The sequence below is a fragment of the Hypomesus nipponensis genome, chromosome 23 (assembly GCF_054491055.1).
Source record: "Hypomesus nipponensis isolate SF chromosome 23, ASM5449105v1, whole genome shotgun sequence".
In the NCBI taxonomy this organism is placed as follows: Eukaryota; Metazoa; Chordata; class Actinopteri; order Osmeriformes; family Osmeridae; genus Hypomesus; species Hypomesus nipponensis.
In genome coordinates, this window is record NC_140383.1 from 1,391,971 (window position 1) to 1,406,757 (window position 14,787).

The 14,787-nt window shown below is 46.6% G+C and overlaps 85 non-coding genes across 85 annotated transcripts; all 85 read right to left on the reverse strand.

The window, feature by feature from the left end:
• Positions 1–12: 12 nt before the first annotated feature.
• trnal-caa (transfer RNA leucine (anticodon CAA)) lies at positions 13–95 on the reverse strand. Its single transcript has one exon. It is a non-coding gene; the product is annotated as a tRNA-Leu (tRNA).
• An 80-nt stretch (positions 96–175) lies between these two features.
• Positions 176–258, reverse strand: trnal-uaa (transfer RNA leucine (anticodon UAA)). Its single transcript has one exon. It is a non-coding gene; the product is annotated as a tRNA-Leu (tRNA).
• An 82-nt stretch (positions 259–340) lies between these two features.
• Positions 341–423, reverse strand: trnal-caa (transfer RNA leucine (anticodon CAA)). Its single transcript has one exon. It is a non-coding gene; the product is annotated as a tRNA-Leu (tRNA).
• Positions 424–495: 72 nt separating this feature from the next.
• On the reverse strand, positions 496–578 carry trnal-caa (transfer RNA leucine (anticodon CAA)). The gene has a single exon. It is a non-coding gene; the product is annotated as a tRNA-Leu (tRNA).
• A 115-nt stretch (positions 579–693) lies between these two features.
• trnal-uaa (transfer RNA leucine (anticodon UAA)) lies at positions 694–776 on the reverse strand. The gene has a single exon. It is a non-coding gene; the product is annotated as a tRNA-Leu (tRNA).
• An 81-nt stretch (positions 777–857) lies between these two features.
• On the reverse strand, positions 858–940 carry trnal-uaa (transfer RNA leucine (anticodon UAA)). The gene has a single exon. It is a non-coding gene; the product is annotated as a tRNA-Leu (tRNA).
• A 115-nt stretch (positions 941–1,055) lies between these two features.
• On the reverse strand, positions 1,056–1,138 carry trnal-caa (transfer RNA leucine (anticodon CAA)). The gene has a single exon. It is a non-coding gene; the product is annotated as a tRNA-Leu (tRNA).
• An 81-nt stretch (positions 1,139–1,219) lies between these two features.
• trnal-caa (transfer RNA leucine (anticodon CAA)) lies at positions 1,220–1,302 on the reverse strand. The gene has a single exon. It is a non-coding gene; the product is annotated as a tRNA-Leu (tRNA).
• Positions 1,303–1,383: 81 nt separating this feature from the next.
• trnal-uaa (transfer RNA leucine (anticodon UAA)) lies at positions 1,384–1,466 on the reverse strand. The gene has a single exon. It is a non-coding gene; the product is annotated as a tRNA-Leu (tRNA).
• Positions 1,467–1,582: 116 nt separating this feature from the next.
• trnal-caa (transfer RNA leucine (anticodon CAA)) lies at positions 1,583–1,665 on the reverse strand. Its single transcript has one exon. It is a non-coding gene; the product is annotated as a tRNA-Leu (tRNA).
• Positions 1,666–1,746: 81 nt separating this feature from the next.
• trnal-caa (transfer RNA leucine (anticodon CAA)) lies at positions 1,747–1,829 on the reverse strand. Its single transcript has one exon. It is a non-coding gene; the product is annotated as a tRNA-Leu (tRNA).
• Positions 1,830–1,945: 116 nt separating this feature from the next.
• trnal-caa (transfer RNA leucine (anticodon CAA)) lies at positions 1,946–2,028 on the reverse strand. The gene has a single exon. It is a non-coding gene; the product is annotated as a tRNA-Leu (tRNA).
• Positions 2,029–2,109: 81 nt separating this feature from the next.
• trnal-caa (transfer RNA leucine (anticodon CAA)) lies at positions 2,110–2,192 on the reverse strand. The gene has a single exon. It is a non-coding gene; the product is annotated as a tRNA-Leu (tRNA).
• Positions 2,193–2,306: 114 nt separating this feature from the next.
• On the reverse strand, positions 2,307–2,389 carry trnal-uaa (transfer RNA leucine (anticodon UAA)). The gene has a single exon. It is a non-coding gene; the product is annotated as a tRNA-Leu (tRNA).
• Positions 2,390–2,461: 72 nt separating this feature from the next.
• trnal-caa (transfer RNA leucine (anticodon CAA)) lies at positions 2,462–2,544 on the reverse strand. Its single transcript has one exon. It is a non-coding gene; the product is annotated as a tRNA-Leu (tRNA).
• An 80-nt stretch (positions 2,545–2,624) lies between these two features.
• On the reverse strand, positions 2,625–2,707 carry trnal-caa (transfer RNA leucine (anticodon CAA)). The gene has a single exon. It is a non-coding gene; the product is annotated as a tRNA-Leu (tRNA).
• A 114-nt stretch (positions 2,708–2,821) lies between these two features.
• On the reverse strand, positions 2,822–2,904 carry trnal-uaa (transfer RNA leucine (anticodon UAA)). The gene has a single exon. It is a non-coding gene; the product is annotated as a tRNA-Leu (tRNA).
• A 72-nt stretch (positions 2,905–2,976) lies between these two features.
• trnal-caa (transfer RNA leucine (anticodon CAA)) lies at positions 2,977–3,059 on the reverse strand. The gene has a single exon. It is a non-coding gene; the product is annotated as a tRNA-Leu (tRNA).
• An 81-nt stretch (positions 3,060–3,140) lies between these two features.
• Positions 3,141–3,223, reverse strand: trnal-caa (transfer RNA leucine (anticodon CAA)). The gene has a single exon. It is a non-coding gene; the product is annotated as a tRNA-Leu (tRNA).
• An 81-nt stretch (positions 3,224–3,304) lies between these two features.
• trnal-caa (transfer RNA leucine (anticodon CAA)) lies at positions 3,305–3,387 on the reverse strand. The gene has a single exon. It is a non-coding gene; the product is annotated as a tRNA-Leu (tRNA).
• Positions 3,388–3,501: 114 nt separating this feature from the next.
• trnal-uaa (transfer RNA leucine (anticodon UAA)) lies at positions 3,502–3,584 on the reverse strand. Its single transcript has one exon. It is a non-coding gene; the product is annotated as a tRNA-Leu (tRNA).
• Positions 3,585–3,656: 72 nt separating this feature from the next.
• trnal-caa (transfer RNA leucine (anticodon CAA)) lies at positions 3,657–3,739 on the reverse strand. Its single transcript has one exon. It is a non-coding gene; the product is annotated as a tRNA-Leu (tRNA).
• Positions 3,740–3,820: 81 nt separating this feature from the next.
• Positions 3,821–3,903, reverse strand: trnal-caa (transfer RNA leucine (anticodon CAA)). Its single transcript has one exon. It is a non-coding gene; the product is annotated as a tRNA-Leu (tRNA).
• A 114-nt stretch (positions 3,904–4,017) lies between these two features.
• trnal-caa (transfer RNA leucine (anticodon CAA)) lies at positions 4,018–4,100 on the reverse strand. Its single transcript has one exon. It is a non-coding gene; the product is annotated as a tRNA-Leu (tRNA).
• Positions 4,101–4,181: 81 nt separating this feature from the next.
• Positions 4,182–4,264, reverse strand: trnal-caa (transfer RNA leucine (anticodon CAA)). Its single transcript has one exon. It is a non-coding gene; the product is annotated as a tRNA-Leu (tRNA).
• Positions 4,265–4,379: 115 nt separating this feature from the next.
• trnal-uaa (transfer RNA leucine (anticodon UAA)) lies at positions 4,380–4,462 on the reverse strand. The gene has a single exon. It is a non-coding gene; the product is annotated as a tRNA-Leu (tRNA).
• An 81-nt stretch (positions 4,463–4,543) lies between these two features.
• trnal-uaa (transfer RNA leucine (anticodon UAA)) lies at positions 4,544–4,626 on the reverse strand. The gene has a single exon. It is a non-coding gene; the product is annotated as a tRNA-Leu (tRNA).
• Positions 4,627–4,741: 115 nt separating this feature from the next.
• On the reverse strand, positions 4,742–4,824 carry trnal-caa (transfer RNA leucine (anticodon CAA)). The gene has a single exon. It is a non-coding gene; the product is annotated as a tRNA-Leu (tRNA).
• An 81-nt stretch (positions 4,825–4,905) lies between these two features.
• On the reverse strand, positions 4,906–4,988 carry trnal-caa (transfer RNA leucine (anticodon CAA)). Its single transcript has one exon. It is a non-coding gene; the product is annotated as a tRNA-Leu (tRNA).
• Positions 4,989–5,069: 81 nt separating this feature from the next.
• trnal-uaa (transfer RNA leucine (anticodon UAA)) lies at positions 5,070–5,152 on the reverse strand. Its single transcript has one exon. It is a non-coding gene; the product is annotated as a tRNA-Leu (tRNA).
• Positions 5,153–5,268: 116 nt separating this feature from the next.
• Positions 5,269–5,351, reverse strand: trnal-caa (transfer RNA leucine (anticodon CAA)). The gene has a single exon. It is a non-coding gene; the product is annotated as a tRNA-Leu (tRNA).
• An 81-nt stretch (positions 5,352–5,432) lies between these two features.
• On the reverse strand, positions 5,433–5,515 carry trnal-uaa (transfer RNA leucine (anticodon UAA)). The gene has a single exon. It is a non-coding gene; the product is annotated as a tRNA-Leu (tRNA).
• An 81-nt stretch (positions 5,516–5,596) lies between these two features.
• On the reverse strand, positions 5,597–5,679 carry trnal-uaa (transfer RNA leucine (anticodon UAA)). Its single transcript has one exon. It is a non-coding gene; the product is annotated as a tRNA-Leu (tRNA).
• Positions 5,680–5,794: 115 nt separating this feature from the next.
• Positions 5,795–5,877, reverse strand: trnal-caa (transfer RNA leucine (anticodon CAA)). The gene has a single exon. It is a non-coding gene; the product is annotated as a tRNA-Leu (tRNA).
• An 81-nt stretch (positions 5,878–5,958) lies between these two features.
• Positions 5,959–6,041, reverse strand: trnal-caa (transfer RNA leucine (anticodon CAA)). Its single transcript has one exon. It is a non-coding gene; the product is annotated as a tRNA-Leu (tRNA).
• Positions 6,042–6,122: 81 nt separating this feature from the next.
• On the reverse strand, positions 6,123–6,205 carry trnal-uaa (transfer RNA leucine (anticodon UAA)). Its single transcript has one exon. It is a non-coding gene; the product is annotated as a tRNA-Leu (tRNA).
• Positions 6,206–6,286: 81 nt separating this feature from the next.
• On the reverse strand, positions 6,287–6,369 carry trnal-uaa (transfer RNA leucine (anticodon UAA)). Its single transcript has one exon. It is a non-coding gene; the product is annotated as a tRNA-Leu (tRNA).
• A 115-nt stretch (positions 6,370–6,484) lies between these two features.
• Positions 6,485–6,567, reverse strand: trnal-caa (transfer RNA leucine (anticodon CAA)). The gene has a single exon. It is a non-coding gene; the product is annotated as a tRNA-Leu (tRNA).
• An 81-nt stretch (positions 6,568–6,648) lies between these two features.
• Positions 6,649–6,731, reverse strand: trnal-caa (transfer RNA leucine (anticodon CAA)). Its single transcript has one exon. It is a non-coding gene; the product is annotated as a tRNA-Leu (tRNA).
• An 81-nt stretch (positions 6,732–6,812) lies between these two features.
• On the reverse strand, positions 6,813–6,895 carry trnal-uaa (transfer RNA leucine (anticodon UAA)). The gene has a single exon. It is a non-coding gene; the product is annotated as a tRNA-Leu (tRNA).
• A 116-nt stretch (positions 6,896–7,011) lies between these two features.
• Positions 7,012–7,094, reverse strand: trnal-caa (transfer RNA leucine (anticodon CAA)). Its single transcript has one exon. It is a non-coding gene; the product is annotated as a tRNA-Leu (tRNA).
• Positions 7,095–7,175: 81 nt separating this feature from the next.
• On the reverse strand, positions 7,176–7,258 carry trnal-caa (transfer RNA leucine (anticodon CAA)). The gene has a single exon. It is a non-coding gene; the product is annotated as a tRNA-Leu (tRNA).
• A 116-nt stretch (positions 7,259–7,374) lies between these two features.
• trnal-caa (transfer RNA leucine (anticodon CAA)) lies at positions 7,375–7,457 on the reverse strand. Its single transcript has one exon. It is a non-coding gene; the product is annotated as a tRNA-Leu (tRNA).
• Positions 7,458–7,538: 81 nt separating this feature from the next.
• Positions 7,539–7,621, reverse strand: trnal-caa (transfer RNA leucine (anticodon CAA)). Its single transcript has one exon. It is a non-coding gene; the product is annotated as a tRNA-Leu (tRNA).
• A 114-nt stretch (positions 7,622–7,735) lies between these two features.
• On the reverse strand, positions 7,736–7,818 carry trnal-uaa (transfer RNA leucine (anticodon UAA)). Its single transcript has one exon. It is a non-coding gene; the product is annotated as a tRNA-Leu (tRNA).
• A 72-nt stretch (positions 7,819–7,890) lies between these two features.
• Positions 7,891–7,973, reverse strand: trnal-caa (transfer RNA leucine (anticodon CAA)). The gene has a single exon. It is a non-coding gene; the product is annotated as a tRNA-Leu (tRNA).
• Positions 7,974–8,053: 80 nt separating this feature from the next.
• Positions 8,054–8,136, reverse strand: trnal-caa (transfer RNA leucine (anticodon CAA)). The gene has a single exon. It is a non-coding gene; the product is annotated as a tRNA-Leu (tRNA).
• A 114-nt stretch (positions 8,137–8,250) lies between these two features.
• On the reverse strand, positions 8,251–8,333 carry trnal-uaa (transfer RNA leucine (anticodon UAA)). Its single transcript has one exon. It is a non-coding gene; the product is annotated as a tRNA-Leu (tRNA).
• A 72-nt stretch (positions 8,334–8,405) lies between these two features.
• On the reverse strand, positions 8,406–8,488 carry trnal-caa (transfer RNA leucine (anticodon CAA)). Its single transcript has one exon. It is a non-coding gene; the product is annotated as a tRNA-Leu (tRNA).
• An 81-nt stretch (positions 8,489–8,569) lies between these two features.
• trnal-caa (transfer RNA leucine (anticodon CAA)) lies at positions 8,570–8,652 on the reverse strand. Its single transcript has one exon. It is a non-coding gene; the product is annotated as a tRNA-Leu (tRNA).
• An 81-nt stretch (positions 8,653–8,733) lies between these two features.
• On the reverse strand, positions 8,734–8,816 carry trnal-caa (transfer RNA leucine (anticodon CAA)). The gene has a single exon. It is a non-coding gene; the product is annotated as a tRNA-Leu (tRNA).
• A 114-nt stretch (positions 8,817–8,930) lies between these two features.
• trnal-uaa (transfer RNA leucine (anticodon UAA)) lies at positions 8,931–9,013 on the reverse strand. Its single transcript has one exon. It is a non-coding gene; the product is annotated as a tRNA-Leu (tRNA).
• Positions 9,014–9,085: 72 nt separating this feature from the next.
• On the reverse strand, positions 9,086–9,168 carry trnal-caa (transfer RNA leucine (anticodon CAA)). Its single transcript has one exon. It is a non-coding gene; the product is annotated as a tRNA-Leu (tRNA).
• Positions 9,169–9,249: 81 nt separating this feature from the next.
• trnal-caa (transfer RNA leucine (anticodon CAA)) lies at positions 9,250–9,332 on the reverse strand. The gene has a single exon. It is a non-coding gene; the product is annotated as a tRNA-Leu (tRNA).
• Positions 9,333–9,446: 114 nt separating this feature from the next.
• On the reverse strand, positions 9,447–9,529 carry trnal-caa (transfer RNA leucine (anticodon CAA)). Its single transcript has one exon. It is a non-coding gene; the product is annotated as a tRNA-Leu (tRNA).
• Positions 9,530–9,610: 81 nt separating this feature from the next.
• trnal-caa (transfer RNA leucine (anticodon CAA)) lies at positions 9,611–9,693 on the reverse strand. Its single transcript has one exon. It is a non-coding gene; the product is annotated as a tRNA-Leu (tRNA).
• Positions 9,694–9,807: 114 nt separating this feature from the next.
• trnal-caa (transfer RNA leucine (anticodon CAA)) lies at positions 9,808–9,890 on the reverse strand. The gene has a single exon. It is a non-coding gene; the product is annotated as a tRNA-Leu (tRNA).
• An 81-nt stretch (positions 9,891–9,971) lies between these two features.
• On the reverse strand, positions 9,972–10,054 carry trnal-uaa (transfer RNA leucine (anticodon UAA)). The gene has a single exon. It is a non-coding gene; the product is annotated as a tRNA-Leu (tRNA).
• An 80-nt stretch (positions 10,055–10,134) lies between these two features.
• trnal-caa (transfer RNA leucine (anticodon CAA)) lies at positions 10,135–10,217 on the reverse strand. The gene has a single exon. It is a non-coding gene; the product is annotated as a tRNA-Leu (tRNA).
• A 114-nt stretch (positions 10,218–10,331) lies between these two features.
• Positions 10,332–10,414, reverse strand: trnal-caa (transfer RNA leucine (anticodon CAA)). The gene has a single exon. It is a non-coding gene; the product is annotated as a tRNA-Leu (tRNA).
• An 81-nt stretch (positions 10,415–10,495) lies between these two features.
• trnal-uaa (transfer RNA leucine (anticodon UAA)) lies at positions 10,496–10,578 on the reverse strand. Its single transcript has one exon. It is a non-coding gene; the product is annotated as a tRNA-Leu (tRNA).
• A 116-nt stretch (positions 10,579–10,694) lies between these two features.
• Positions 10,695–10,777, reverse strand: trnal-caa (transfer RNA leucine (anticodon CAA)). Its single transcript has one exon. It is a non-coding gene; the product is annotated as a tRNA-Leu (tRNA).
• Positions 10,778–10,858: 81 nt separating this feature from the next.
• trnal-uaa (transfer RNA leucine (anticodon UAA)) lies at positions 10,859–10,941 on the reverse strand. Its single transcript has one exon. It is a non-coding gene; the product is annotated as a tRNA-Leu (tRNA).
• A 114-nt stretch (positions 10,942–11,055) lies between these two features.
• On the reverse strand, positions 11,056–11,138 carry trnal-caa (transfer RNA leucine (anticodon CAA)). Its single transcript has one exon. It is a non-coding gene; the product is annotated as a tRNA-Leu (tRNA).
• An 81-nt stretch (positions 11,139–11,219) lies between these two features.
• trnal-caa (transfer RNA leucine (anticodon CAA)) lies at positions 11,220–11,302 on the reverse strand. Its single transcript has one exon. It is a non-coding gene; the product is annotated as a tRNA-Leu (tRNA).
• Positions 11,303–11,382: 80 nt separating this feature from the next.
• trnal-caa (transfer RNA leucine (anticodon CAA)) lies at positions 11,383–11,465 on the reverse strand. The gene has a single exon. It is a non-coding gene; the product is annotated as a tRNA-Leu (tRNA).
• Positions 11,466–11,546: 81 nt separating this feature from the next.
• Positions 11,547–11,629, reverse strand: trnal-caa (transfer RNA leucine (anticodon CAA)). Its single transcript has one exon. It is a non-coding gene; the product is annotated as a tRNA-Leu (tRNA).
• An 81-nt stretch (positions 11,630–11,710) lies between these two features.
• Positions 11,711–11,793, reverse strand: trnal-caa (transfer RNA leucine (anticodon CAA)). Its single transcript has one exon. It is a non-coding gene; the product is annotated as a tRNA-Leu (tRNA).
• An 81-nt stretch (positions 11,794–11,874) lies between these two features.
• Positions 11,875–11,957, reverse strand: trnal-caa (transfer RNA leucine (anticodon CAA)). The gene has a single exon. It is a non-coding gene; the product is annotated as a tRNA-Leu (tRNA).
• Positions 11,958–12,038: 81 nt separating this feature from the next.
• Positions 12,039–12,121, reverse strand: trnal-caa (transfer RNA leucine (anticodon CAA)). Its single transcript has one exon. It is a non-coding gene; the product is annotated as a tRNA-Leu (tRNA).
• Positions 12,122–12,202: 81 nt separating this feature from the next.
• Positions 12,203–12,285, reverse strand: trnal-uaa (transfer RNA leucine (anticodon UAA)). Its single transcript has one exon. It is a non-coding gene; the product is annotated as a tRNA-Leu (tRNA).
• Positions 12,286–12,401: 116 nt separating this feature from the next.
• trnal-caa (transfer RNA leucine (anticodon CAA)) lies at positions 12,402–12,484 on the reverse strand. Its single transcript has one exon. It is a non-coding gene; the product is annotated as a tRNA-Leu (tRNA).
• A 114-nt stretch (positions 12,485–12,598) lies between these two features.
• On the reverse strand, positions 12,599–12,681 carry trnal-caa (transfer RNA leucine (anticodon CAA)). The gene has a single exon. It is a non-coding gene; the product is annotated as a tRNA-Leu (tRNA).
• An 81-nt stretch (positions 12,682–12,762) lies between these two features.
• Positions 12,763–12,845, reverse strand: trnal-caa (transfer RNA leucine (anticodon CAA)). Its single transcript has one exon. It is a non-coding gene; the product is annotated as a tRNA-Leu (tRNA).
• Positions 12,846–12,926: 81 nt separating this feature from the next.
• On the reverse strand, positions 12,927–13,009 carry trnal-caa (transfer RNA leucine (anticodon CAA)). Its single transcript has one exon. It is a non-coding gene; the product is annotated as a tRNA-Leu (tRNA).
• An 81-nt stretch (positions 13,010–13,090) lies between these two features.
• trnal-caa (transfer RNA leucine (anticodon CAA)) lies at positions 13,091–13,173 on the reverse strand. The gene has a single exon. It is a non-coding gene; the product is annotated as a tRNA-Leu (tRNA).
• An 81-nt stretch (positions 13,174–13,254) lies between these two features.
• trnal-uaa (transfer RNA leucine (anticodon UAA)) lies at positions 13,255–13,337 on the reverse strand. The gene has a single exon. It is a non-coding gene; the product is annotated as a tRNA-Leu (tRNA).
• Positions 13,338–13,453: 116 nt separating this feature from the next.
• Positions 13,454–13,536, reverse strand: trnal-caa (transfer RNA leucine (anticodon CAA)). Its single transcript has one exon. It is a non-coding gene; the product is annotated as a tRNA-Leu (tRNA).
• Positions 13,537–13,617: 81 nt separating this feature from the next.
• On the reverse strand, positions 13,618–13,700 carry trnal-caa (transfer RNA leucine (anticodon CAA)). The gene has a single exon. It is a non-coding gene; the product is annotated as a tRNA-Leu (tRNA).
• Positions 13,701–13,781: 81 nt separating this feature from the next.
• trnal-uaa (transfer RNA leucine (anticodon UAA)) lies at positions 13,782–13,864 on the reverse strand. Its single transcript has one exon. It is a non-coding gene; the product is annotated as a tRNA-Leu (tRNA).
• Positions 13,865–13,979: 115 nt separating this feature from the next.
• Positions 13,980–14,062, reverse strand: trnal-caa (transfer RNA leucine (anticodon CAA)). The gene has a single exon. It is a non-coding gene; the product is annotated as a tRNA-Leu (tRNA).
• A 116-nt stretch (positions 14,063–14,178) lies between these two features.
• trnal-caa (transfer RNA leucine (anticodon CAA)) lies at positions 14,179–14,261 on the reverse strand. The gene has a single exon. It is a non-coding gene; the product is annotated as a tRNA-Leu (tRNA).
• Positions 14,262–14,341: 80 nt separating this feature from the next.
• On the reverse strand, positions 14,342–14,424 carry trnal-caa (transfer RNA leucine (anticodon CAA)). The gene has a single exon. It is a non-coding gene; the product is annotated as a tRNA-Leu (tRNA).
• Positions 14,425–14,538: 114 nt separating this feature from the next.
• On the reverse strand, positions 14,539–14,621 carry trnal-uaa (transfer RNA leucine (anticodon UAA)). Its single transcript has one exon. It is a non-coding gene; the product is annotated as a tRNA-Leu (tRNA).
• A 72-nt stretch (positions 14,622–14,693) lies between these two features.
• trnal-caa (transfer RNA leucine (anticodon CAA)) lies at positions 14,694–14,776 on the reverse strand. The gene has a single exon. It is a non-coding gene; the product is annotated as a tRNA-Leu (tRNA).
• Positions 14,777–14,787: the final 11 nt, after the last annotated feature.

A 14,787-nucleotide genomic window follows, 5' to 3' on the forward strand; every position in this document is an offset into this window, starting at 1 on the left:
AATCCACGTAAATACCAGGAGTGGGGTTCGAACCCACGAGGATTTACATCCATTAGAACTTGAGTCCAACACCTTAACCGCTTGGCCATCCTGGTGACTGGTTGATTTCATTTGACCCGAAATGGATGTAAAACCCGTAACCACAGGCCAAATATTTATGAACACATCACCAAAATACCAGGAGTGGGGTTCGAACCCACGAGGATTTACATCCATTGGAACTTAGGTCCAACGCCTTAACCGCTCGGCCATCCTGGTGACTGGTTGATTGCATTCGCCCTGAAACGGATGTAAAACCCATAAACACAGGCTAAGTTTTTCATTAACACATCACCCGAAATACCAGGAGTGGGGTTCGAACCCACAAGGATTTACATCCATTGGAACTTGAGTCCAACGCCTTAACTGCTCGGCCATCCTGGTGATCTATTGAAATAAAGTCAACTTAAATCAGACGTCAAACCATCCACTGAAGGCTAAATCAATCCAAGTAAATACCAGGAGTGGGGCTCAAACCCACAAGGATTTACATCCATTGGAACTTGAGTCCAACGCCTTAACCGCTCGGCCATCCTGGTGAGTGGAATGCTTTAACCGCTCGGCTATCCTGGTGACAGGTTGATTTCATTCGACCCGAAACGGATGTAAAACCCATAACCACAGGCCAGATTTTTCATTAACACATCACCAAAATACCAGGAGTGGGGTTCGAACCCACGAGGATTTACATCCATTGGAACTTAAGTCCAACGCCTTAACCGCTCGGTCATCCTGGTAACAGGTTGTTTTCATTCGACCCGAAAAGGATCTAAAACCCATAACCACAGGCCAAATTTTTCATGAATACATCACCAAAATACCAGGAGTGGGGTTCGAACCCACGAGGATTTACATCCATTGGAACTTAAGTCCAACGCCTTAACCACTCGGCCATCCTGGTGAGTGGAATGCTTTAACCACTCGGCCATCCTGGTGACTGGTTGATTTCATTCGACCCGAAAAGGATGTAAAACCCATAACCACAGGCCAAATTTTTCATGAACACATCACCAAAATACCAGGAGTGGGGTTCGAACCCACGAGGATTTACATCCATTGGAACTTGAGTCCAACGCCTTAACCGCTCGGCCATCCTGGTGACTGGTTGTTTTCATTTGACCCGAAATGGATGTAAAACCCGTAACCACAGGCCAAATTTTTCCTGAACACATCACCAAAATACCAGGAGTGGGGTTCGAACCCACGAGGATTTACATCCATTGGAACTTGAGTCCAACGCCTTAACCTCTAGGCCATCCTGGTAACTGGTTGTTTTCATTCGACCCGAAAAGGATCTAAAACCCATAACCACAGGCCAAATTTTTCATGAATACATCACCAAAATACCAGGAGTGGGGTTCGAACCCACGAGGATTTACATCCATTGGAACTTAAGTCCAACGCCTTAACCACTCGGCCATCCTGGTGAGTGGAATGCTTTAACCACTCGGCCATCCTGGTGACTGGTTGATTTCATTCGTCCCGAAACGGATGTAAAACCCATAACCACAGGCCAATTTTTTAAATTAACACATCACTGAAATACCAGGAGTGGGGATCGAACCCACGAGGATTTACATCCATTGGAACTTGAGTCCAACGCCTTAACCGCTCGGCCATCCTGGTAACTGGTTGATTTCAATAGACCCGAAACGGATGTAAAACCCATAAACACAGGCCAAGTTTTTCATTAACACATCACCGAAATACCAGGAGTGGGGTTCGAACCCACGAGGATTTACATCCATTGGAACTTGAGTCCAACGCCTTAACCACTCGGCCATCCTGGTGAGTTGAATACTTTAACTGCTCGGCCATCCTGGTGACTGGTTGATTTCATTCGACCCGAAACGGATGTAAAACCCATAACCACAGGCCAATTTTTTTAATTAACACATCACTGAAATACCAGGAGTGGGGTTCGAACCCACAAGGATTTACATCCATTGGAACTTGAGTCCAACGCCTTAACCGCTCGGCCATCCTGGTGACTGGTTGATTTCATTAGACCCGAAACGGATGTAAAACCCATAAACACAGGCCAAGTTTTTCATTAACACATCACCGAAATACCAGGAGTGGGGTTCGAACCCACGAGGATTTGCATCCATTGGAACTTGAGTCCAACGCCTTAACCGCTCGGCCATCCTGGTGAGTGGAATACTTTAACTGCTCGGCCATCCTGGTGACAGGTTGATTTCATTCGACCCGAAATGGACGTGAAACCCATAACCATAGCCAGATTTTTCATTAACACATCACCAAAATATCAGGAGTAGGGTTCGAACCCACGAGGATTTACATCCATTGGAACTTAGGTCCAATGCCTTAACCGCTCGGCCATCCTGGTGATCTGCTGTAATAAAGTCAACTTAAATCAGACGTCAAACCATCCACTGAAGGCTAAATCAATCCAAGTAAATACCAGGAGTGGGGTTCGAACCCACGAGGATTTACATCCATTGGAACTTGAGTCCAACACCTTAACCGCTCGGCCATCCTGGTGACAGGTTGATTTCATTCGACCCGAAACGGATGTGAAACCCATAACCACAGCCAGATTTTTCATTAACACATCACCAAAATACCAGGAGTGGGGTTCGAACCCACGAGGATTTACATCCATTGGAACTTGAGTCCAACGCCTTAACCGCTCGGCCATCCTGGTGAGTGGAATACTTTAACTGCTCGGCCATCCTGGTGACAGGTTGATTTCATTCGACCCGAAATGGACGTGAAACCCATAACCATAGCCAGATTTTTCATTACCACATCACCAAAATACCAGGAGTAGGGTTCGAACCCACGAGGATTTACATCCATTGGAACTTAGGTCCAATGCCTTAACCGCTCGGCCATCCTGGTGATCTGCTGTAATAAAGTCAACTTAAATCAGACGTCAAACCATCCACTGAAGGCTAAATCAATCCAAGTAAATACCAGGAGTGGGGTTCGAACCCACGAGGATTTACATCCATTGGAACTTGAGTCCAACACCTTAACCGCTCGGCCATCCTGGTGACTGGTTGATTTCATTCCACCCGAAATGGATGTAAAACCTGTAACCACAGGCCAAATTTTTCATGAACACATCACCAAAATACCAGGAGTGGGGTTCGAACCCACGAGGATTTACATCCATTGGAACTTGAGTCCAACGCCTTAACCGCTCGGCCATCCTGGTGACTGGTTGATTTCATTCGACCCGAAACGGATGTAAAACCCATAAACACAGGCCAAGTTTTTCATTAACACATCACCGAAATACCAGGAGTGGGGTTCGAACCCACGAGGATTTGCATCCATTGGAACTTGAGTCCAACGCCTTAACCGCTCGGCCATCCTGGTGAGTGGAATACTTTAACTGCTCGGCCATCCTGGTGACAGGTTGATTTCATTCGACCCGAAATGGACGTGAAACCCATAACCATAGCCAGATTTTTCATTAACACATTACCAAAATACCAGGAGTAGGGTTCGAACCCACGAGGATTTACATCCATTGGAACTTAGGTCCAATGCCTTAACCGCTCGGCCATCCTGGTGATCTGCTGCAATAAAGTCAACTTAAATCAGACGTCAAACCATCCACTGAAGGCTAAATCAATCCAAGTAAATACCAGGAGTGGGGTTCGAACCCACGAGGATTTACATCCATTGGAACTTGAGTCCAACACCTTAACCGCTCGGCCATCCTGGTGACTGGTTGATTTCATTCCACCCGAAATGGATGTAAAACCTGTAACCACAGGCCAAATTTTTCATGAACACATCACCAAAATACCAGGAGTGGGGTTCGAACCCACGAGGATTTACATCCATTGGAACTTGAGTGCAACGCCTTAACCGCTCGGCCATCCTGGTGAGTGGAGTACTTTAACTGCTCGGCCATCCTGGTGACAGGTTGATTTCATTTGACCCGAAATGGACGTGAAACCCATAACCACAGCCAGATTTTTCATTAACACATCACCAAAATACCAGGAGTGGGGTTCGAACCCACGAGGATTTACATCCATTGGAACTTGAGTCCAACACCTTAACCGCTCGGCCATCCTGGTGACTGGTTGATTTCATTCCACCCGAAATGGATGTAAAACCTGTAACCACAGGCCAAATTTTTCATGAACACATCACCAAAATACCAGGAGTGGGGTTCGAACCCACGAGGATTTACATCCATTGGAACTTGAGTCCAACGCCTTAACCGCTCGGCCATCCTGGTGAGTGGAGTACTTTAACCGCTCGGCTATCCTGGTGACAGGTTGATTTCATTCGACCCGAAACGGATGTAAAACCCATAACCACAGGCCAGATTTTTCATTAACACATCACCAAAATACCAGGAGTGGGGTTCGAACCCACGAGGATTTACATCCATTGGAACTTAAGTCCAACGCCTTAACCGCTCGGTCATCCTGGTAACAGGTTGTTTTCATTCGACCCGAAAAGGATCTAAAACCCATAACCACAGGCCAAATTTTTCATGAATACATCACCAAAATACCAGGAGTGGGGTTCGAACCCACGAGGATTTACATCCATTGGAACTTAAGTCCAACGCCTTAACCACTCGGCCATCCTGGTGAGTGGAATGCTTTAACCACTCGGCCATCCTGGTGACTGGTTGATTTCATTCGACCCGAAAAGGATGTAAAACCCATAACCACAGGCCAAATTTTTCATGAACACATCACCAAAATACCAGGAGTGGGGTTCGAACCGACGAGGATTTACATCCATTGGAACTTGAGTCCAACGCCTTAACCGCTCGGCCATCCTGGTGACTGGTTGTTTTCATTTGACCCGAAATGGATGTAAAACCCGTAACCACAGGCCAAATTTTTCCTGAACACATCACCAAAATACCAGGAGTGGGGTTCGAACCCACGAGGATTTACATCCATTGGAACTTGAGTCCAACGCCTTAACCTCTAGGCCATCCTGGTAACTGGTTGTTTTCATTCGACCCGAAAAGGATCTAAAACCCATAACCACAGGCCAAATTTTTCATGAATACATCACCAAAATACCAGGAGTGGGGTTCGAACCCACGAGGATTTACATCCATTGGAACTTAAGTCCAACGCCTTAACCACTCGGCCATCCTGGTGAGTGGAATGCTTTAACCACTCGGCCATCCTGGTGACTGGTTGATTTCATTCGTCCCGAAACGGATGTAAAACCCATAACCACAGGCCAATTTTTTAAATTAACACATCACTGAAATACCAGGAGTGGGGATCGAACCCACGAGGATTTACATCCATTGGAACTTGAGTCCAACGCCTTAACCGCTCGGCCATCCTGGTAACTGGTTGATTTCAATAGACCCGAAACGGATGTAAAACCCATAACCACAGGCCAGATTTTTCATTAACACATCACCAAAATACCAGGAGTGGGGTTCGAACCCACGAGGATTTACATCCATTGGAACTTAAGTCCAACGCCTTAACCGCTCGGTCATCCTGGTAACAGGTTGTTTTCATTCGACCCGAAAAGGATCTAAAACCCATAACCACAGGCCAAATTTTTCATGAATACATCACCAAAATACCAGGAGTGGGGTTCGAACCCACGAGGATTTACATCCATTGGAACTTAAGTCCAACGCCTTAACCACTCGGCCATCCTGGTGAGTGGAATGCTTTAACCACTCGGCCATCCTGGTGACTGGTTGATTTCATTCGACCCGAAAAGGATGTAAAACCCATAACCACAGGCCAAATTTTTCATGAACACATCACCAAAATACCAGGAGTGGGGTTCGAACCGACGAGGATTTACATCCATTGGAACTTGAGTCCAACGCCTTAACCGCTCGGCCATCCTGGTGACTGGTTGTTTTCATTTGACCCGAAATGGATGTAAAACCCGTAACCACAGGCCAAATTTTTCCTGAACACATCACCAAAATACCAGGAGTGGGGTTCGAACCCACGAGGATTTACATCCATTGGAACTTGAGTCCAACGCCTTAACCTCTAGGCCATCCTGGTAACTGGTTGTTTTCATTCGACCCGAAAAGGATCTAAAACCCATAACCACAGGCCAGATTTTTCATTAACACATCACCAAAATACCAGGAGTGGGGTTCGAACCCACGAGGATTTACATCCATTGGAACTTAAGTCCAACGCCTTAACCGCTCGGTCATCCTGGTAACAGGTTGTTTTCATTCGACCCGAAAAGGATCTAAAACCCATAACCACAGGCCAAATTTTTCATGAATACATCACCAAAATACCAGGAGTGGGGTTCGAACCCACGAGGATTTACATCCATTGGAACTTAAGTCCAACGCCTTAACCACTCGGCCATCCTGGTGAGTGGAATGCTTTAACCACTCGGCCATCCTGGTGACTGGTTGATTTCATTCGACCCGAAAAGGATGTAAAACCCATAACCACAGGCCAAATTTTTCATGAACACATCACCAAAATACCAGGAGTGGGGTTCGAACCGACGAGGATTTACATCCATTGGAACTTGAGTCCAACGCCTTAACCGCTCGGCCATCCTGGTGACTGGTTGTTTTCATTTGACCCGAAATGGATGTAAAACCCGTAACCACAGGCCAAATTTTTCCTGAACACATCACCAAAATACCAGGAGTGGGGTTCGAACCCACGAGGATTTACATCCATTGGAACTTGAGTCCAACGCCTTAACCTCTAGGCCATCCTGGTAACTGGTTGTTTTCATTCGACCCGAAAAGGATCTAAAACCCATAACCACAGGCCAAATTTTTCATGAATACATCACCAAAATACCAGGAGTGGGGTTCGAACCCACGAGGATTTACATCCATTGGAACTTAAGTCCAACGCCTTAACCACTCGGCCATCCTGGTGAGTGGAATGCTTTAACCACTCGGCCATCCTGGTGACTGGTTGATTTCATTCGTCCCGAAACGGATGTAAAACCCATAACCACAGGCCAATTTTTTAAATTAACACATCACTGAAATACCAGGAGTGGGGATCGAACCCACGAGGATTTACATCCATTGGAACTTGAGTCCAACGCCTTAACCGCTCGGCCATCCTGGTAACTGGTTGATTTCAATAGACCCGAAACGGATGTAAAACCCATAAACACAGGCCAAGTTTTTCATTAACACATCACCGAAATACCAGGAGTGGGGTTCGAACCCACGAGGATTTACATCCATTGGAACTTGAGTCCAACGCCTTAACCACTCGGCCATCCTGGTGAGTTGAATACTTTAACTGCTCGGCCATCCTGGTGACTGGTTGATTTCATTCGACCCGAAACGGATGTAAAACCCATAACCACAGGCCAATTTTTTTAATTAACACATCACTGAAATACCAGGAGTGGGGTTCGAACCCACAAGGATTTACATCCATTGGAACTTGAGTCCAACGCCTTAACCGCTCGGCCATCCTGGTGACTGGTTGATTTCATTAGACCCGAAACGGATGTAAAACCCATAAACACAGGCCAAGTTTTTCATTAACACATCACCGAAATACCAGGAGTGGGGTTCGAACCCACGAGGATTTGCATCCATTGGAACTTGAGTCCAACGCCTTAACCGCTCGGCCATCCTGGTGAGTGGAATACTTTAACTGCTCGGCCATCCTGGTGACAGGTTGATTTCATTCGACCCGAAATGGACGTGAAACCCATAACCATAGCCAGATTTTTCATTAACACATCACCAAAATATCAGGAGTAGGGTTCGAACCCACGAGGATTTACATCCATTGGAACTTAGGTCCAATGCCTTAACCGCTCGGCCATCCTGGTGATCTGCTGTAATAAAGTCAACTTAAATCAGACGTCAAACCATCCACTGAAGGCTAAATCAATCCAAGTAAATACCAGGAGTGGGGTTCGAACCCACGAGGATTTACATCCATTGGAACTTGAGTCCAACACCTTAACCGCTCGGCCATCCTGGTGACAGGTTGATTTCATTCGACCCGAAACGGATGTGAAACCCATAACCACAGCCAGATTTTTCATTAACACATCACCAAAATACCAGGAGTGGGGTTCGAACCCACGAGGATTTACATCCATTGGAACTTGAGTCCAACGCCTTAACCGCTCGGCCATCCTGGTGAGTGGAATACTTTAACTGCTCGGCCATCCTGGTGACAGGTTGATTTCATTCGACCCGAAATGGACGTGAAACCCATAACCATAGCCAGATTTTTCATTACCACATCACCAAAATACCAGGAGTAGGGTTCGAACCCACGAGGATTTACATCCATTGGAACTTAGGTCCAATGCCTTAACCGCTCGGCCATCCTGGTGATCTGCTGTAATAAAGTCAACTTAAATCAGACGTCAAACCATCCACTGAAGGCTAAATCAATCCAAGTAAATACCAGGAGTGGGGTTCGAACCCACGAGGATTTACATCCATTGGAACTTGAGTCCAACACCTTAACCGCTCGGCCATCCTGGTGACTGGTTGATTTCATTCCACCCGAAATGGATGTAAAACCTGTAACCACAGGCCAAATTTTTCATGAACACATCACCAAAATACCAGGAGTGGGGTTCGAACCCACGAGGATTTACATCCATTGGAACTTGAGTCCAACGCCTTAACCGCTCGGCCATCCTGGTGACTGGTTGATTTCATTCGACCCGAAACGGATGTAAAACCCATAAACACAGGCCAAGTTTTTCATTAACACATCACCGAAATACCAGGAGTGGGGTTCGAACCCACGAGGATTTGCATCCATTGGAACTTGAGTCCAACGCCTTAACCGCTCGGCCATCCTGGTGAGTGGAATACTTTAACTGCTCGGCCATCCTGGTGACAGGTTGATTTCATTCGACCCGAAATGGACGTGAAACCCATAACCATAGCCAGATTTTTCATTAACACATTACCAAAATACCAGGAGTAGGGTTCGAACCCACGAGGATTTACATCCATTGGAACTTAGGTCCAATGCCTTAACCGCTCGGCCATCCTGGTGATCTGCTGCAATAAAGTCAACTTAAATCAGACGTCAAACCATCCACTGAAGGCTAAATCAATCCAAGTAAATACCAGGAGTGGGGTTCGAACCCACGAGGATTTACATCCATTGGAACTTGAGTCCAACACCTTAACCGCTCGGCCATCCTGGTGACTGGTTGATTTCATTCCACCCGAAATGGATGTAAAACCTGTAACCACAGGCCAAATTTTTCATGAACACATCACCAAAATACCAGGAGTGGGGTTCGAACCCACGAGGATTTACATCCATTGGAACTTGAGTGCAACGCCTTAACCGCTCGGCCATCCTGGTGAGTGGAGTACTTTAACTGCTCGGCCATCCTGGTGACAGGTTGATTTCATTTGACCCGAAATGGACGTGAAACCCATAACCACAGCCAGATTTTTCATTAACACATCACCAAAATACCAGGAGTGGGGTTCGAACCCACGAGGATTTACATCCATTGGAACTTGAGTCCAACACCTTAACCGCTCGGCCATCCTGGTGACTGGTTGATTTCATTCCACCCGAAATGGATGTAAAACCTGTAACCACAGGCCAAATTTTTCATGAACACATCACCAAAATACCAGGAGTGGGGTTCGAACCCACGAGGATTTACATCCATTGGAACTTGAGTCCAACGCCTTAACCGCTCGGCCATCCTGGTGAGTGGAGTACTTTAACTGCTCGGCCATCCTGGTGACAGGTTGATTTCATTTGACCCGAAATGGACGTGAAACCCATAACCACAGCCAGATTTTTCATTAACACATCACCAAAATACCAGGAGTGGGGTTCGAACCCACGAGGATTTACATCCATTGGAACTTGAGTCCAACGCCTTAACCGCTCGGCCATCCTGGTGACTGGTTGATTTCATTCGACCCGAAATGGATGTAAAACCCGTAACCACAGGCCAAATTTTTCATTAACACATCACCAAAATACCAGGAGTGGGGTTCGAACCCACGAGGATTTACATCCATTGGAACTTAAGTCCAACGCCTTAACCGCTCGGTCATCCTGGTGACTGGTTGATTTCATTAGACCCGAAACGGATGTAAAACCCATAACCACAGCCAGATTTTTCATTAACACATCACCAAAATACCAGGAGTGGGGTTCGAACCCACGAGGATTTACATCCATTGGAACTTGAGTCCAATGCCTTAACCGCTCGGCCATCCTGGTGAGTTGAATCCTTTAACTGCTCGGCCATCCTGGTAACTGGTTGTTTTCATTCGACCCGAAAAGGATGTAAAACCCATAACCACAGCCAGATTTTTCATTAACACATCACCAAAATACCAGGAGTGGGGTTCGAACCCACGAGGATTTACATCCATTGGAACTTGAGTCCAACACCTTAACCGCTCGGCCATCCTGGTAATTGGTTGATTTCATTTGACCCGAAATGGATGTAAAACCCGTAACCACAGGCCAAATTTTTCCTGAACACATCACCAAAATACCAGGAGTGGGGTTCAAACCCACGAGGATTTACATCCATTGGAACTTAAGTCCAACGCCTTAACCGCTCGGCCATCCTGGTGAGTGGAATGCTTTAACCACTCGGCCATCCTGGTGACTGGTTTATTTCATTCGACCCGAAACGGATGTAAAACCCATAACCACAGGCCAATTTTTTAAATTAACACATCACTGAAATACCAGGAGTGTGGTTCGAACCCACGAGGATTTACATCCATTGGAACTTGGGTCCAACGCCTTAACCGCTCGGCCATCCTGGTGACTGGCTGTGTTCATTCGACCCGAAACGGATGTAAAATCCATAACCACAGGCCAGATTTTTCATTAACACATCACCAAAATACCAGGAGTGGGGTTCGAACCCACGAGGATTTACATCCATTGGAACTTAAGTCCAACACCTTAACCGCTCGGCCATCCTGGTGAGTGGAATACTTTAACTGCTCGGCCATCCTGGTGACAGGTTGATTTCATTCGACCCGAAACGGATGTGAAACCCACAACCACAGCCAGATTTTTCATTAACACATCACCAAAATACCAGGAGTGGGGTTCGAACCCACGAGGATTTACATCCATTGGAACTTGAGTCCAACGCCTTAACCGCTCGGCCATCCTGGTGACTGGTTGATTTCATTTGACCCGAAATGGATGTAAAACCCGTAACCACAGGCCAAATTTTTCCTGAACACATCACCAAAATACCAGGAGTGGGGTTCGAACCCACGAGGATTTACATCCATTGGAACTTGAGTCCAACGCCTTAACCGCTCGGCCATCCTGGTAACTGGTTGTTTTCATTCGACCCGAAAAGGATGTACAACCCATAACCACAGGCCAAATTTTTCATGAACACATCACCAAATACCAGGAGTGTGGTTCGAACCCACGAGGATTTACATCCATTGGAACTTGAGTCCAACGCCTTAACGGCTCGGCCATCCTGGTGACTGGTTGTTTTCATTTGACCCGAAATGGATGTAAAACCCGTAACCACAGGCCAAATTTTTCCTGAACACATCACCAAAATACCAGGAGTGGGGTTCGAACCCACGAGGATTTACATCCATTGGAACTTGAGTCCAACGCCTTAACCGCTCGGCCATCCTGGTAATTGGTTGATTTCATTTGACCCGAAATGGATGTAAAACCCGTAACCACAGGCCAAATTTTTCCTGAACACATCACCAAAATACCAGGAGTGGGGTTCGAACCCACGAGGATTTACATCCATTGGAACTTGAGTCCAACGCCTTAACCGCTCGGCCATCCTGGTAATTGGTTGATTTCATTTGACCCGAAATGGATGTAAAACCCGTAACCACAGGCCAAATTTTTCCTGAACACATCACCAAAATACCAGGAGTGGGGTTCGAACCCACGAGGATTTACATCCATTGGAACTTGAGTCCAACGCCTTAACGGCTCGGCCATCCTGGTGACTGGTTGTTTTCATTTGACCCGAAATGGATGTAAAACCCGTAACCACAGGCCAAATTTTTCCTGAACACATCACCAAAATACCAGGAGTGGGGTTCGAACCCACGAGGATTTACATCCATTGGAACTTGAGTCCAACGCCTTAACCGCTAGGCCATCCCGGTAACTGGTTGTTTTCATTCGACCCGAAAAGGATCTAAAACCCATAACCACAGGCCAAATTTTTCATGAATACATCACCAAAGTACCAGGAGTGGGGTTCGAACCCACGAGGATTTACATCCATTGGAACTTAAGTCCAACGCCTTAACCACTCGGCCATCCTGGTGAGTGGAATGCTTTAACCACTCGGCCATCCTGGTGACTGGTTGATTTCATTCGACCCGAAAGGGATGTAAAACCCATAACCACAGGCCAATTTTTAAAATTAACACATCACTGAAATACCAGGAGTGGGGTTCGAACCCACGAGGATTTACATCCATTGGAACTTGAGTCCAACGCCTTAACCGCTCGGCCATCCTGGTGAGTGGAATACTTTAACTGCTCGGCCATCCTGGTGACAGGTTGATTTCATTCGACCCGAAACGGATGTGAAACCCACAACCACAGCCAGATTTTTCATTAACACATCACCAAAATACCAGGAGTGGGGTTCGAACCCACGAGGATTTACATCCATTGGAACTTGAGTCCAACGCCTTAACCGCTCGGCCATCCTGGTGACTGGTTGATTTCATTTGACCCGAAATGGATGTAAAACCCGTAACCACAGGCCAAATTTTTCCTGAACACATCACCAAAATACCAGGAGTGGGGTTCGAACCCACGAGGATTTACATCCATTGGAACTTGAGTCCAACGCCTTAACCGCTCGGCCATCCTGGTAACTGGTTGTTTTCATTCGACCCGAAAAGGATGTACAACCCATAACCACAGGCCAAATTTTTCATGAACACATCACCAAAATACCAGGAGTGGGGTTCGAACCCACGAGGATTTACATCCATTGGAACTTGAGTCCAACGCCTTAACGGCTCGGCCATCCTGGTGACTGGTTGTTTTCATTTGACCCGAAATGGATGTAAAACCCGTAACCACAGGCCAAATTTTTCCTGAACACATCACCAAAATACCAGGAGTGGGGTTCGAACCCACGAGGATTTACATCCATTGGAACTTGAGTCCAACGCCTTAACCGCTAGGCCATCCCGGTAACTGGTTGTTTTCATTCGACCCGAAAAGGATCTAAAACCCATAACCACAGGCCAAATTTTTCATGAATACATCACCAAAGTACCAGGAGTGGGGTTCGAACCCACGAGGATTTACATCCATTGGAACTTAAGTCCAACGCCTTAACCACTCGGCCATCCTGGTGAGTGGAATGCTTTAACCACTCGGCCATCCTGGTGACTGGTTGATTTCATTCGACCCGAAAGGGATGTAAAACCCATAACCACAGGCCAATTTTTAAAATTAACACATCACTGAAATACCAGGAGTGGGGTTCGAACCCACGAGGATTTACATCCATTGGAACTTGAGTCCAACGCCTTAACCGCTCGGCCATCCTGGTAATTGGTTGATTTCATTTGACCCGAAATGGATGTAAAACCCGTAACCACAGGCCAAATTTTTCCTGAACACATCACCAAAATACCAGGAGTGGGGTTCGAACCCACGAGGATTTACATCCATTGGAACTTGAGTCCAACGCCTTAACCGCTCGGCCATCCTGGTAACTGGTTGTTTTCATTCGACCCGAAAAGGATCTAAAACCCATAACCACAGGCCAAATTTTTCATGAATACATCACCAAAATACCAGGAGTGGGGTTCGAACCCACGAGGATTTACATCCATTGGAACTTAAGTCTAACGCCTTAACCGCTCGGCCATCCTGGTGAGTGGAATGCTTTAACCGCTCGGCCATCCTGGTGACTGGTTGTTTTCATTTGACCCGAAATGGATGTAAAACCCGTAACCACAGGCCAAATTTTTCCTGAACACATCACCAAAATACCAGGAGTGGGGTTCGAACCCACGAGGATTTACATCCATTGGAACTTGAGTCCAACGCCTTAACCGCTAGGCCATCCTGGTGAGTGGAATGCTTTAACCACTTGGCCATCCTGGTGACTGGTTGATTTCATTCGACGCGAAACGGATGTAAAACCCATAACCACAGGCCAATTTTTTAAATTAACACATCACTGAAATACCAGGAGTGGGGTTCGAACCCACGAGGATTTACATCCATTGGAACTTGAGTCCAACGCCTTAACCGCTTGGCCATCCTGGTGACTGGTTTATTTCAATTACCCGAAACGGATGTAAAACCCATAAACACAGGCCAAGTTTTTCATTAACACATCACCGAAATACCAGGAGTGGGGTTCGAACCCACGAGGATTTGCATCCATTGGAACTTGAGTCCAACGCCTTAACCGCTCGGCCATCCTGGTGAGTGGAATACTCTAACTGCTCGGCCATCCTGGTGACAGGTTGATTTCATTCGACCCGAAATGGACGTGAAACCCATAACCATAGCCAGATTTTTCATTAACACATCACCAAAATACCAGGAGTAGGGTTCGAACCCACGAGGATTTACATCCATTGGAACTTAGGTCCAATGCCTTAACCGCTCGGCCATCCTGGTGATCTGCTGTAATAAAGTCAACTTAAATCAGACGTCAAACCATCCACTGAAGGCTAAATCAATCCAAGTAAATACCAGGAGTGGGGTTCGAACCCACGAGGATTTACATCCATTGGAACTTGAGTCCAACACCTTAACCGCTCGGCCATCCTGGTGACTGGTTGAT